We start from the raw sequence: 14,362 nt of genomic DNA, 5'->3' as shown, positions 1-14,362 counted from the left end.
TCTTTTACTAAATTATTTTGTAGTCCTTATATTTTATATATTATAAATGTTGTTACTAATTATTTTTGTTTTAATTGCAGCGGTTCCCCCGAAGAGGGTTAGGGGGAAAGCAAAAAACGAGAAACTAAGGCGTCTGGTAAAAGCGGGGGGGGGGGGGGGGGGGCCTGTATCGCTTACGTTTGACAGGCAGGTGACGTATACCCCTGTTGGTAAATCAAGGGATATGTTTTCACGGGAGGCCGGCCTGTATATGTGGCGGTCCATCCCCTTCGATAAAATTGGATGGGATAACGTTGAACAACATTACAAGGATGCCCTCATGAACCACTTACGGGTAAATAACTTATATGCATAAAATTTTATCAAATATTTAAGCACATGCAAATCTAATTTATATATGATATTTTAACTTTTTTATTTAATTTGTAGGAAAATTTCAATTTTGATGAAGTGGAACGTGACTATGAGGCCAAAAACTTGACGGGTGGCATTAGGGCTGTGCTTATGAAGCGGTACTCTGACCGCAAGTACGAGGCTAAAAAATTATTTAAGAGCAAGGGAGGTTACAATGATCTTGAGAGTGCACGGGCATTCCATCCCAAGGATATGCCCTATGATAACTGGTTGAGAACCATTGAAGGTTTCCGGGAAGCTAAATATATTAAAAGAAGCGAGGCCAACACACTAGTACGCGAGAAACAACAATTCCCATACCGTGGGGGGACATCTTCGTACGGTAGCACCGCCTATAAAAATGTAATGTTTTATGTATGTGTGCGTGTGTGTAAGCTTTTGTTTATTTAATGTCTAATCTAAGTTTAATGTTAAACAGGATATGGATTGGGTACCTACGTATGCTAAAACCCACACGGACAATCAAGGGAATTGGGTTGATCCGGTTGCTGAACAAAATTACGTAAGTATTTCTTTTAAGTATTATTTTCTATAACAAATATATATATATATATACACACACATATATTTAATCATCTTCGTAAAATACAGCGGAACATACAACAGGCCACAAGTCAATGGAGCGGTAAGGGTCCGCCAATTGCCCCGTATCAGGAAGCGTTGGGTGAGCGGCGAGGATGGTACCGCGGGATGGGGCCTAAACCTTCTTCCAACACGTCCTCGCACTCGTCATCTAACATGTCCTCTTCGCAAGCTCGGACGCAAGAACCCTTTTCCGAGGTAAACTGCACAATTTAAAAAATGACAAACGAACGCATGTTTCCTTGTTAAATATATGTTGGTAGCGTTAATTAATATGCTAATATACGTTTTGCTATCTATTATTGTAGGATTTTGTTAACAGCTTGTTCCAAACCCCGTCATTTTTGAACCAACTTAACAACTATCTTGCTTCACAAGGAAAAGGAAAAGGAAAGTCAAAAGGCTACGATTCTGACAACTTATTCGATAATGAATCCGACGATGAACCCAACGATAACGATGACGATGAGTGACTTGTTTTTAATGTATGCTTTGGATTTAATTAAACGTTGTAGGATATAATGTACGACTTAAACGTAGTTTTTAATTATATTACCTTTAGTATATGTTGATTATGTTCATTGCGTATGCTTGCGTTGTTTGAAAATAGGCAGGTTTTGTTTTTTCGGCCGTAAAACTGGCTGGGCAGCTGTATATACAGCTGCTGTATTAAAAAAAAAAAATAGACTTTTAGCGGCGACATGTGTCGCCGCTATTGCTCTTCACCCTTTACCGACGAAAGTCAACACCGGCGACACTTTTAGCGACGACATCTGTCGTCGCTAAAAGTGCAGCATCAATACCGGCGACAGTCAGTCAATAGCGTCTGAGCAATACCGGCGATGCTTTACCGGCGACATGTCGCCGCTAATAGTCAATAGCGGCGACAAAAGCGGTCAATACCGGCGACAGCCGTCGCCGCTAAAGGTGCCCTGTTCTTGTAGTGCAAATATTCAACCATATTTACACATGTCCAACTTTAGGGGTTGTCTCCCATGCATAACTGTTACTTAGTGTTTTACTTCAACGGATTATCTATGTTTTTATGTTTTATAAGTCCATAGTCCACTTAAAGACTCAACGCAAACTGAGTTATTGAAATTGTCTTCGATCTTGCTTTTTCGTTTTTAGGCATATTATACATGTCTAAGGTGAACTCATGTGGTGAGTTCATATTATACATATAAACGTAAATAAAATTTTTTTTTGTCTTTATGACGCTAAAAAACCAGTCTATCGGACGGGTATACTACTAGTTCTAATATGGTTAGAACCAGGGGCGGTTCTATGTGGTGGTGAGGGGTTGAACGGAGACCCCTCAACTTTTTTGACGAAGTGTAAATTTATTTTTAATCTCTGTTTTATTTATTGGGGATACTTCTAAGCAAATACTAGGATACCCCTGAGCGTGTAGGTGAATATAAGATGAACGGAAGTTATATGGTCGACGAAAACAAGAATTTTCTGGTCGCCGGAAGCTTCGAGCATCACATGTTGATAAAAAATAAAGAAGATGAATTATAATAATACAATAATAATATAAGCATCGGGATAAGGAATTATATTTAATCAAACTTCATCGGGGGCGCTGTCCTCTTCCATTATTATACCATTCAGTATGAAATTAACCGTTCAAAAAACCAACTATTTTTTTATTTTTTTCTTTGTTTATTTGAGTTTACATTTTTCACATACTATCTTTGATGTAGGGGTGTCAATTTCTAACACGACCTGAAAACACAATATGAATAATTAGATTTAATACCTATACAAATCAATTACTTGTTTAAATACAACAATCATTAATTATTGAAACTTAATCATATTTATTAATTAGTTTACATTGGAAATTAACCTATGCAGTCCCCAAAGTCCAAACATCTCGTGGATTTGGGCCCAAACCTAGTTATGGATTCAAGCCCATCAGCAAAGAAACCATGACTATGTTTGGGCCCAATGAAGAATACCACAGCCTAGCTACTCGGCCCATCAGTTAAAATTGAAAATTCTCTGTTTCTTTTCATTTTATTCATCACATTCAAAACCACCATTAACGATTCCAAGGTTTTTCAATATGATCTAAACAATTTAATATATGAATCAATTATATTCAAATTAAAACAACTCAAATGCATCTTCATTTGCATTATACACCTGGAAGTTTTGGCGGAATGGTGATGGAAACATACTAACTACTCTAAAAACACTCAACTACTTGACTTTCTATGTATCACTAACGAGTACCTTCAAAAGACGTTGATGGATGCATAGTTTGATAGAAGATCAAATACAACGCCGACATCATAACAACCAACTTACATAATATCATTTAACATGACTAAACTGAAAACTTTCATTCAATATGAATCAATAAGAGCATAATAAAACAGTTGAGATCTACATACTTGCGTTACAGATCTATAAACTCTAAGCCCTCTCACTACGAATCCTACGTGCAAGCTGGATATCCTTAGGCATGATCATTACTCTTTTAGCACTGAACTGCACACATATTAGAGTCCTCAATGGGTCCAACAAGGTATGCTTCAGCTGCCCCCTGGAGAGCAGCCGCTGCAGAGCATCTGTTTTGAAAACCTTATCGATTTCTCTCGCTATCCTCTCAAACAGAATCTCTTGATCAAAAGCTCAGCGCCCTCTTCTGGTAGTTCATGACCTGTCGCAACATGACAGTTGAAGGCCAAACACAGGCCCAAAGTAAGAGTAACAACCCCGCATAGGTTGTCATCAAAGTCAAAGTCCGGGCTCGAAATAAGTGAATTCGGATTATGGCTCTCTTAGTATGTTGGATGTGTCTTGTTCATTTGCCGAAACCCTAATAGAATGTCTTCTTTCTTCAACTGCAATTTTAAAAATTCAAGGGTCAAACAATTTTTGGTCAAACACATTGCTTTCCAAGTTTAAAGTAACAAGAATGCTAAAAAACAGCTTTTTCCGTTTGAGTTATGGTCAAAATACTGAAGAATAGTAATCAATTTGAATTCAATTTTTTTTTTGTTAGACATGAAGAGTGAAACTGCACTTCCTATGTTGAAAAGTTTATGGCAGTGGTTTGAGTCGAAGTAACATTTTACAAAATTCAAATCACTGAGCAAACTCAAATAAAAAAAAAGTAGGGTAAATTACTTTTTGAGTCCATGTGTTTTAGTGGTTTTAACTAGTTGAGTCCAAAAGCAAAAATTTTAACGACCTGAGTCCTGATGAGCATTTTCATTAACCATTTGAGTCCTTTTGAGTCCAAATTTTAACCTTCCGATTCCAATTTTTTGGACTCAAATCGTTATAAAATGAACAAAATTGGACTCAAAACGTTATAAAATAAATAGCTAAGGACTCAGGGCGTTAAACTTTTTGATTTTGGACTCAAGTGGTTAAAACCACAAAAACACAGGGACTCAGAGTAATTTACTAAAAAAAGTAACTTTTGCCCAGATTTAGAAACTGTAATCCAACATACCTTAACATAACTTTCGTCATCAGTCTTAAATATTGGCTGGGTCAGATGTATAAACCTTGTTGCGGAAAGGACTAACCAATCTGTAAGATTGTATTTATAGAACAAAAAAAGTAATTATTATTTAATTGTAATTTATTTGAAAGGAGACATATAGATGCAAATGTTTTATTCATATAGACAGTTATTGGTAAAACTGGGCAGACTGTTTAAACTAGGAAGCTCATGACATATGCAAATGAATTCAATAAACCAACATCTGAAATCTGCCCTTTCTGACAAAAATACATTTTATGATCATCAGTTTACTTTTGTATCTAGTCAAATGACAAAAATACCCTTCACATCCAAGTTTCACTCTAATGACATAACTTGAAGGTTGACTGTTTAACTAGACCACATCCAACTCTATACATGATCTTAACTAGAAGAAAATGGTTAATACATGATCTCAACTAGAAGAAAATGATATTAACCATATCATTGAAATGATAAAACTTTTGTTGACACAATATTTATTAAATTTTTGAAACAATTTTAGACAAAAAGAGCTTTGGGACGACGCAACCCATCCGATTTTAAATTGACAACTGTAATTTACTTAACTTATTGTGTTTACTATAAGATTAGAGATGTACAAAAAAAACCCATTTGGATTTTCAAACCGGTTCCTAACCTGGCTCAATACCACACCTGAAACCAGTTTGACCCACACCGATTCCAACCCGACCCAAATTGCCAATTTGTATATCAGTTCCAACTCTCGTTCCTAAAACCAGTTTGGACTCGAACCTGTTTGAAAAATCAGGATAATATTAGAAAACAATAGGTTTAAAAAAGCGAAACGGTTTCTACACGACCCAAACCGATTTGTATAGGATCAAATATTTTCCTTCATAACCGGTTTTGACTCAAAATGGTCTTGACCAAAGTTGACCAAACCGAGCCTGTTTTTCTAAAAAAAAAAAAAACAAATGTACACCTATACTACATTCTATAGATGAAATAGTTTATGTTGGGCTTAATACCATTCCTTAATTGTAAACCAGTTGGGCTTCCAACATTAAAACAGGCCCAAACAAGAAAGAAACGAGGAGCAGAAACTTTAAAAATAAATAATTTGAGGTTTAACGATGTTAATTGTCACCTGAGGGTGTGAGCAGCGTTCGGTTGTTGCAATAGGCCGTGCGTTCTGGTGGCAACTCCTTAGTTGTTTATAGTTGTAATGTGTTAACCATATGAAAATGCATGTTTCAACGTGTCCAATCTAACTCAGTGTAACATATATAATAGAATTGTGGTTAAATTGGACGATGATGACATTAGCTTGTGGGTACCCGCACGCGACATTACGCATTGTATGCTTTTTACACACCTTACCTGCGTAACATTAACATTATTAACATAAAAAAGGGTGTGTGTCGGTCATTGCGGGGTAAAGTCAAAAGTATTTTAGTGATGTGGGCCCAAGTGTGGAGGAACGGGCTATTTTGTACTTGGAGGCCCAAGACCGCGTAAGAAAAGGGCCTTCACTAAAATGGCCCTAACTTGGGCTACGGGGGTCCGTTTGGGACGTGCGACCAGGCGATTCGAAGGCGAGAACGAGCTCCATCTTGCTCCATGAGAGGGAAAGAAATTTCATGAAAAGATGAAGAAGAAGAAGAAGACGATAAACAGAGTTGGGTTTATGTAATTTAGGGGTGGCACCAGCATTAGGACTAGCCAACTGGCATCAGCTCTATGACACAAATGCCCTCCGTAATGACACAACTGCGTTTTGAAAAAGCATGTAGGTATTTTTCATCCAAACACTTTTTTAGATTATTTATGTTTTACAAACACAATAATCTAATAATCACTTCAAAACGTAATCCCAAACACCCTATAACTCAAGTCATAAATATAATAATCACTTTTTAACATTATTGACACAACTAAGTAAAAAATATGAATCACTGTTCAGGGTCTTTTGTGTATATACACTATAAATTTGGACCAAACTTTTAACGAAGTTAATGTAAACGATGTTCTCATAAAACGACCTTGAAATCTTCCGTTTTTGAAGATTTGTTGCTCTGATTTCTGGTTCGTACTCTCTCTCTCTCGTATCTGTTTACACGCTTGTTCAATTTCTAATTGTTATGCATATAAATAACGGGTAACTTTATAGAATAGTAACCAAGTTTTAAAAGTGTTCCAATTAGGTCACTCAAGTTTCAAAAGTGTTCCAATTAGGTCACTCAACATTCATTTTTTATTAAAATTAAGGGTTTTTTCATCCATTTCATAAGTAACCATGGTGATGTGGATTTTTGTTTCTTTTTTCCCTTTTATTTTATGCTAACTTTGAGTGATGCCGTGAATTGTAACTTGTTTTTTTATTTTTTAATGTCATTAAAGTGTTTTTATTTTTAATAAATATAATTTCATATATTAAAATAATCCGACCCCAACATCTTATTCTTCATTTATTTCTTGACACATAGAAAAAAGGACATGTCTCGATTTGAATGTTAAGTTATCTAATTGGGACAAAACGATACGAATGACCTAATTAGAACACTTTTGAAACTTGGTTACTATTCTGTGAAATATTCCCTATAATTAATATGTTTCCGTATATGTTCTAGGGTTCGCTAATTTCTCATTCAAGCCCTAATTATTGCAAAATTGCACATCATTTGTTAAACACAGTGATTTTCTTATTTTTCTTGTTGGTGCTTCTTTGTGTGATTATGTAACTGCATTATATTTCAATGACAGTAAGACCAAAGTAATATTGTCATGTATATATCATATGGTTTCCTCAGTTGGTAAAGTGGGTCGGTTGGCTAACTGGTCACATGGGTAAAGTTTTATACGGGTCCAAATGGATTGGAATTATTGTTATTTTAATAATATAGTCTGTTGTCTATCAAAATTCAACAATATAAAGCAACTTGTTTCCTTTCAGGGGCGGATCCAGGGGTGTTTTGGGGGTTCCCAGGAACCCCCTCGGTTTGGAAAAAAATGAAAAAAAAATAGTGGAAACCTTTGTATAATTTGGGAAAAATTACCTGGTGAAAAAAATTCCTGGATCCGTCACTGTTTCCTTTCTAGCTAAGTTGTAAAATTTCACCTATTCGACGCCTCTAATATCACAAACACATCCTTATTTCACATTCTTTATATTGCTGTATACAATCATGCAATTTTTTTATATATTCTGTAGGATAATTCACAGCAAGGTCAATGGAAGAGTCAACTAAGAGAAGAGAAAGACTAAAAGCTATGCGAATGGAAGCTTCACAGGAGGATGCAACTTATAATAATGACCATTCAGCTGTTAGTCTCACAAACCCGTTACTTGAAGCCACATTATTGTTCTTGTTGGTGCTTCTTTTCGTGTTTATGTAAGTGCATTATATTTATTTCAATCAAAGTGCGTGTGTTGGGTAACGGTTCACATGGGTAGAGTTGTTGATTTTTTGGAGCTTAAACAGATAATTATTGAATTTGTGTTTAAATCGCCCCTTCATTTGATTCTATATACCTTCCCTGTTTCAGGTGAGTTTAGTATGAATGAGTAAACCACAGCTGGAGGAGAGATTCAGTTGATTGATCTTTCTAATCTTTTGCAGTTGTTCTTCAATTCACATCAGGTGTGTGCTTGCGTTCGAACCACCACTTTTCCCCATAATCACGCTCCCAAAAAGTAATTTATACCTCCGTTTTAGTTGCTGTTTTCATTTCAATCGCTGCCCCCTTTGTGGGTTTTTTCCGCAGATGTGAAATTAGGGACGTATGTTGCGCTGTTGTACGTTTATTAGTTTTGCTTTCGCTTGTTTTGGAAGGGATTTTAGCTATTGAGTTTACATGCACACCAGGTGTTTGTTTTAATGCCTCAATGAAAGATGCCTCTTTTTGTTTCAGTTTTTGAAACGACTTTGTTTTCGGTGTTTAACTATGTGGGGTTTTGGAGCATATCTCAGGTTGTTAATTTGTTTAGAACATCAGCTGATTGCTTTGGGTATTTTGTTCTTCTGTTCATAACTAAATCATAGATCGAATTTGAACACTTGGTAAAATGATTGAACAGACCAAAGTAACACCCTTGGTTTCACAATTATTTGTTATCCGCTTTTAGAATAGGCTGGTTTAAGATTAAATTAAATTCAGATATTTTTTTTATTGCGATATTATTACTTTTAGTGTTATTAACTTTCTAAAGCTGTTTTGTTTATTTTTCAGCTTACAGATTGGGAGGAATGACATTTGAGAAAATATTAAAGACTCGAATCAAGTCAAGCCACAGGTAGAGCCGAGGTTGACTTGAAATTGTCAACCAAAGAGCATGAAGACTCAATTTCAGAAGAGGCTCATATTGTAGAGGTTGGTTCTTCGTTTTCATATATTTGAACTTAAATAAATTTGATTATAGCAGTTAAATTAAATGTGTCCTCAACAGATTTTATAGGTTGACCCGCAAACATTTATAGTTCATTCGTTTTTTTAACTAAATGCTGCATTAGTAATCTTAATATTCGAATAAGTTAATTTAGGATGATGCATGCATTTAAATAGACATTTGGCTACTCTCAGCCCTTTCTTTTTTTAAGTACGTTTAGATTAAATACACCACTAATCATTCATTTATTAGTAATCGGGTCGAATTTGCCACCTCTAGCTATAACTGAGTTTCAATTGCTGAGTTGTTGTCACATATGGTTTTATAGATGGTTATTGTATTGCATGCTGATTTTTGATGGTGAACTATGAAGCTTACTTTTCTTGTGGTAATGTTACACTATAAGAAGAATTCACACCTCGATCTGAAAATATTGAAACTATACACCTCTTTTTGGATGCGTTTCGACATGCTTATGTTAGAAGTTGTAAAATTTAGATACTTAAATGTTAGGCAAGCGCTGTTTATTTAGGAAACTAATAGGTAAAATGACCAAAACTGACATTTAACATTTTGGGAATAACTAAGGTTTTGTGAAATGAGTGCACTTGATCATATATTTGATTTTAGTTTCATTCTGACTCAATCCAGTCGAAACCTTTTGAATCATTTGCATTGTGCGGGTTCCTTCTAGTGTATTATTATACAACGCCTTAATAATTTGTTTGTCCTAGGTTAAATGTTTGACCACTCACTCTCTGTTCGATTAGGTTAAACCAGGAGCTGTTTGTGTGTATAGGGATCCAGATGGGAAAAACGGTTAAGTCATCAGTCAACATCCGATCAAAAACAGGGTACTCTGTTTTGGTCATCAGCGCCGCCTTGAAACGACTGCGTTTTAGGGTTAGATAATTTCAACAATTATTACAATCCTACCCTCAAAAGGGCTCGTCAACAATTGTTTGTAAAAAGTGGGATTTTTATTGTGGAAGGGGGCATAAATGATGCTGTTTTGCTGAACAAACTCTTTGAGGTACTACATGGGAATATTGCTGGTGTTGTTAGTATTCTTGAAGTCTGTAAAAATGCAAACCCACAGCTTGTAAAAAAGACTGAACAGATCAACCCCACCCACAAGCCTATACGCTACAACGAAAAATGCGGGTGAAGAAATCTCGCATACGTATAATCATATTTACGGGTTGTCACTAACGGGTTTAAGGTTCTTTACGGTTTATGGAAAGTGAAAGCGAAATGGTGATGTCCCGTTTACTCGTGCGAATATTAGTTTGGCGTAAAGGGAGTTTGGGTATAAACCAACGACGGATCTTCAAATGGGGTTGAATAAGTTTGTTAGATGGTATGAGAAGTATTATGGTTCGGGGAATAAAGGTGATCATTGAGGCAAAAAGTGGTAAACTTGTTCTTGAGTTCTTATTCGTTTTGATGTATATACTCAGCATGATCCTTTTGTTAATTTTGTACTTTTTGAAAACAACTTATATTGTTTTCAACTGTTAGGAGGAAAGAGGGATCTCAAACTCGTGCAAATGTAATTTTTATGTAGCGTTATTATTGTAGGATTGTTGACTAACAAAGAAAGTTTATGTGGTTGGACTTGTATGGTTTCTAAGAAAGAGGTATTAATTAAAAAATGTTTTTCGTTTTCAGCTTCTAATTAGTAATTTCTATTTATTTTGAAATTTTACTTGTCAATTAAAAATTATATCAAGATAGAAGGTAAACGGGCAACAAGCTACACGAATATCCCTTTTTGAATAGAAAAACCAAGTCTTTTAAAAACTACATTACTAAATCGAATGTTTCAATACATAATGTAAAGCTAGTCACAAATCACAATTGAAATTCAAGACGATATCCTAGCTATGCAAGATTCTACGACTTGCAAATTTCCTCTGAAGTTTGCACACATACGTTCATGCACCGAATTCACTCTCAACTACTTGACACAATAAGCTATGGGGTCGAGTGATAATAAATTCAATGCGGACTCATGTTTTTGTTATCTTGTTGAGATGTACGAAATTGACAAGTGACAGTTACGTATAACATCTTCTCAACCGATTGTCTTCGTCAAATGATAGGCTAACACGTGATATCTCTTCTTCATTAGCGAGACTTCATCGATCTTCACTAGAGGTAACTTGTTTCAGTGGTAAGTTCCTTTAATATTCATCAGATGGTAACTTGACATCATAGGCTAGTTCCATAATCCCCCATTAGTGGTAACTCGCCATTAGAGGCAAAATTCCATTAATTCTTCATTGGTTATAAATTCCAATAAAAGGTATGTAACTTGGACCATGAACGACAAGTGCCACCAGGCGCAACCTGTAACCGCTCCAAGGGTTCCTTGAAATTAACAGCCTAAAAAACAACGAATAAATATCTAGTTAAAAAATCAATCCCTTTTTTACAAACAGTCGAAATTAGTTAAAACTGCTAAAATTGGGGAAAACCTTGAGTTCAAAATTGGAGCTCTAGATGTCGAAATTGGGTGCTGAGAGTCAGAAAACCCGCCTATAGCATTTGTCCATTCATGTGGCTCGTTGAGGCGTATGTGTCCATTACTTATCCCCGTATAACTTCAAACGTAATGAAAGTTATGCCCTTTTTAGCTTGAACCATTTTCCAGTCCACTTCCGTGTGTCTAGTCGCACCAAATACGAGTATGCTAGATCATGGATCAACTCTGTATCACCATCAATGTGAAGATTAAGCATCATTCTGTACTTTGCACTTTTGTTTTTAATCAACTTGAAAATGAAAGAACTTAACTAAACAGAAGCAAAGATCTTCATCTGCACACATGCAGATTCTTGAGCCAAACAAATTTTGTCTCGCTTGTGTTTCTGCATCAAAACAGTAAATCATGTCAAAATCGTAAACAAACAATATACATTTTATGATAAATAATTTTGCTTTGCTCATATGACGTAACTTTAAGGTTGACTGTTAAACCGGACCACATAAAATTTTACATATCAAGGGTTTAGTTACATGATCTGAATGAAAAAGAAATGATCGATATGGGTTGTATTTTTACTAACCTGCAAAGCTGTAAACTTAAAGGAGCTTTCTGGGTGAAAGCAACAATGTGATGAAACCATCTTCTGGTTCAAACTCATCAAACTTAACCCTTGTGTATGGTACGGTATCTCCTTTCTTCACCTCATAACCAACAGATACATCATCACACCGGAAAGCATACATAAATATGGCATCTGATGGTATTATTTCCACCTAAACATTTCATCTTAGTAAACAAGAGCATATGAAAATTGCAACATTTTAATTACCTCATTTTATCTTTATAGGATATAAAGATACCCAAAGTGTATTTTTTTAAAAATAAGATCCTTGAAATTATTTTAATAAAAATATTAGACTATCATTGAAACATTACTTCTTTTGTTGAGACCCTAATTAAAGTAAACTGCCATTTTGGTCCCTGAGGTTTGGTCAATTTTGCCACTTTAGTCCAAAACTCAAACCTTTGGGTCCGTGTGGTTTCACTTTTATTGCCATTTTGGTCCAAAAATGAAATCAACTGATATTTGGCTAATAAAATCCTGTTATTTTGTCCTTTTTATCCGGGGCAAAACAATCAATATAATTTTATTATAATACATAATTAATTAAATTAATGAAATCAACTGATATTTGGCTATTTTGATTTGGCTATTTTGCCCCTGAGGAAAATGACAAAATAACAGGATTTTATTAGCCAAATATCAGCTGATTTCATTTTTTGGACCAAAATGGCAATAAAAGTGAAACCACAAGGACCCAGATTTAAAAGGTTTGAGTTTTGGACTAAAGTGTCAAAAGTGACCAAACCTCAGGGACCAAAATGACAGTTTACTCCCCTAATTATTAAAAATAATTAATTTATAATTTTTAGACAAAAAGAGCTTTGGGTCGGCCTAACCTGTACGAGACTCTCCTGTAAGTCGAAGTATGAAGATTTTGCAATTTTTTCTTGGCTTTCTTCACTCACAGCATTTGCAAATTCTACAACATTTTTGTTTCTCATTTTTGTTGTTTCTTTGATTTCTGTTGCAACCTTATCTTGAATCTCATGATGTTTGAAGCATGTAAGTGAACCAAGTTAACGCAGTAGACGTAGTACCCTTTCCAGCAATTCTGATGTATCTTGGATCCGTTTTGTTGATTTGAAGAAACCTTGATAGATTTTATTCTTTCTTTAACTGCAATTTTAAAAATTCAAGGGTCAAACAACACTCTTTGATGTTAGAAAACTAGGGGTTTAAAAAGGTGAAACTCTTTCTACGCGACCCAAACCGATTTGTATCAAATATTTTACTTCATAACCGGCTTACAACCGAACAGATTTTGACTCAAAACGGTTTTAACCAAACCGAGCTGGTTTTGCTAAACACCCAAATGAAGACTATGAATTATGAAATAGTTTATGTTGGGCTAAATAACATTCCTTAATTGTAAACCAGTTGGGCTTCCAACATTAAAACAGGCCCAAACTAGAAAGAAACCAGTAGCCAAAACATTGAAAATAAATAATTAGAGGTTTGGCGACGTTAATTGTTACCTGACGGGTCGCCGGAACAGCTGTGGTGGCTTTATAAATCCGATATGATGTGTGAAGATGGTGGTACGATGTCGGTGATTTGGTATTCACGACAGGAAATCTTTTTTCAGTGACTACAGAGAAAGAAGAAGAAGGTAAGGGTTATTTATTTAAAACAACGTCTAGCAATAATTATTAACTGATATTTAATTAACATGTATGTACCTTTCTTTCAATTAGTCTTCAATTGTCGATGCAGGGGATATGAGAGATGAGGGGCCAGTAATGGGAGCCTCTTCCTTCACACCTTTCTTTCAATTTTGGGCATTCCAGTATTCTCAAACTCAAAAGTGAAGGTAACAGCGTCTCTGGTAGATCGTTCACCTTTGGGCAGCTGAAAATGGCCAGATGTTGAAGGGATGTGAGGTGTTGGAGTCCCCTTGAAACTGATTCCAGATTATCAAAGTCGATTATTGCCGAAGTTGTAAGAGAAGAAGGGAAAAGGTGGGACAATTGACTAAAATCACTCACATGGGGTTCACCATATAACGTTAGGTGAACAAGGGAAGTTGGAAAATTCAGATCCCCCCACTCTGATATGGGCTTCTTCAACCCTTCTAGTTCAAGGGAACACAATTTGGGAGGCCAACATCCACCATGAATGGAAACATCAATACCTCGACAGCTTCTGATTACCAGATCTTTTAACAAGGTGAGATTTGATAGCTTAGGTAATGACGCCAGACGTTCACAATCAAAAATTGACAAACGGGTGAGGTTTGATAGCTGAAGCTCTGGAAGTGACATGATATGTGGACAACTTTCTATATACAGGCTGGCGAGGTGAGTGGAGTTACTCAATTCACTGATTGATCTTAGATTTTCCCATTTATAAATAGTTAGGGTTTCAAGCATTGGCATGCTTGTGTTGTTGATT

General features: G+C 35.7%; 3 long non-coding RNA genes and 1 other non-coding gene across 4 annotated transcripts; 2 read left to right on the top strand and 2 right to left on the bottom strand.

Annotated features, from left to right (window-relative positions):
* Positions 1 to 1,158: 1,158 nt before the first annotated feature.
* LOC110901652 lies at positions 1,159 to 1,577 on the top strand. The gene is made up of 2 exons (XR_004876606.1): positions 1,159 to 1,194; positions 1,305 to 1,577. It is a non-coding gene; the product is annotated as an uncharacterized LOC110901652 (long non-coding RNA).
* A 6,560-nt stretch (positions 1,578 to 8,137) lies between these two features.
* On the top strand, positions 8,138 to 9,951 carry LOC110908957. The gene is made up of 3 exons (XR_002575046.2): positions 8,138 to 8,334; positions 8,699 to 8,839; positions 9,626 to 9,951. It is a non-coding gene; the product is annotated as an uncharacterized LOC110908957 (long non-coding RNA).
* Positions 9,952 to 11,135: 1,184 nt separating this feature from the next.
* On the bottom strand, positions 11,136 to 12,904 carry LOC118485548. The gene is made up of 5 exons (XR_004876605.1): positions 12,808 to 12,904; positions 11,927 to 12,119; positions 11,655 to 11,728; positions 11,336 to 11,568; positions 11,136 to 11,243 (listed from the first exon to the last, which is right to left on the bottom strand). It is a non-coding gene; the product is annotated as an uncharacterized LOC118485548 (long non-coding RNA).
* On the bottom strand, positions 12,904 to 14,199 carry LOC110908898. Its single transcript, XR_004876604.1, has 3 exons — positions 13,651 to 14,199; positions 13,447 to 13,559; positions 12,904 to 13,087 (listed from the first exon to the last, which is right to left on the bottom strand). It is a non-coding gene; the product is annotated as an uncharacterized LOC110908898 (transcript).
* Positions 14,200 to 14,362: the final 163 nt, after the last annotated feature.

This window comes from Helianthus annuus, chromosome 13 (genome assembly GCF_002127325.2).
Source record: "Helianthus annuus cultivar XRQ/B chromosome 13, HanXRQr2.0-SUNRISE, whole genome shotgun sequence".
Classification (NCBI taxonomy): domain Eukaryota; kingdom Viridiplantae; phylum Streptophyta; class Magnoliopsida; order Asterales; family Asteraceae; genus Helianthus; species Helianthus annuus.
This window is presented reverse-complemented; position numbering and strand designations above follow the sequence as displayed.